Genomic DNA, 1022 nt, shown 5'->3' on the forward strand with positions numbered 1-1022 from the left:
AAATGTCCCCAGATCCCCTCTCACTCCCTACCTCCCTCCCTCCCTCCCTCCCATCTACTGTCAGAGTCTCTTCGTCTCGCCATCTTTCAGTCTCCTTTTCCAGTCATTTGACAAATTGTCTATAATTGAAAGATTAGCTTTCCTCACACACACGGGGAACAGGCAACAAAACAGGCCACAGAGCAACAGCAACAACAACAAAAACAACAACAACAACAACCAGAGAACCGAGAGAAACAGCTACAACCGACAACAAGTTGACGATGAGAACACGTCGCGCGGCGGACTCGGTTGAAGTTCCCGAGTCTGGTTTGGTGTCTGGAGTGTGGAGTGTGGAGTGTGTGGTGTGGAGCCTAGAGTGTGGCATGCCTCCTCTATAGAAGGTAAGCATCCTTATCAGCCGCCATCAGCTTGCATCTGTTGGGGCTGGTGCTGGCTTTTATTAATCAAATTCACAAAATGGTTTTAGGGGCTGCACCAAGTAGGTGGAGCATGTTTACATAGACAAGTGCTTCAATCTTTAGGCCGCTCTTCTCTCTCCCTCTCTCTCTCTCCCTCTGCCGCATTGTAATTGGAATTGGTGTGAAATTCGCGTGCCAGAATGCCAGGAGGATCCCCGCGGATCCCAGAAGGTGTGGTCTTTTGTCAGACAGAGCGGAGTGCGAGTGCCTTTTGTAATGCTTGAAACATGTCAGCGCAATGCGATACCTTATCGCTGTCAATTACTCAACTCTCTGTCGGGACAGTAGGGGCGATGGAGGCACCCGGCACCGGCACCGGCACCGTCTCACTCCAGAGACAGTCCCCCATGGGACAGACTTACAAATTACCCTCTTAAGTATAACAAATCCAAAAAAAATATATACATATGCAAGCAAAGTGGAAAATGCAGTCCGAAAAGAAAGGGGAAAGAGAGTGTTTCCGGTAAATGGGAAATAAAGAAAACAGTCTACCAACCAATGCCAGATCTACTAAACACTGAGAAATTCGTAAGAGAGTAAGGAAATATATTTAGTACTTAC

The 1022-nt window shown here is 47.7% G+C and overlaps 1 long non-coding RNA gene across 1 annotated transcript in view; it reads right to left on the reverse strand.

Moving 5' to 3' along the window:
• Positions 1 to 1022, reverse strand: part of LOC117184509 (uncharacterized) — a 49383-nt gene that overhangs the window by 48268 nt on the left and 93 nt on the right. The gene's annotated exons all lie outside the window — the stretch shown is intronic.

This window comes from Drosophila pseudoobscura, chromosome X (genome assembly GCF_009870125.1).
Source record: "Drosophila pseudoobscura strain MV-25-SWS-2005 chromosome X, UCI_Dpse_MV25, whole genome shotgun sequence".
In the NCBI taxonomy this organism is placed as follows: domain Eukaryota; kingdom Metazoa; phylum Arthropoda; class Insecta; order Diptera; family Drosophilidae; genus Drosophila; species Drosophila pseudoobscura.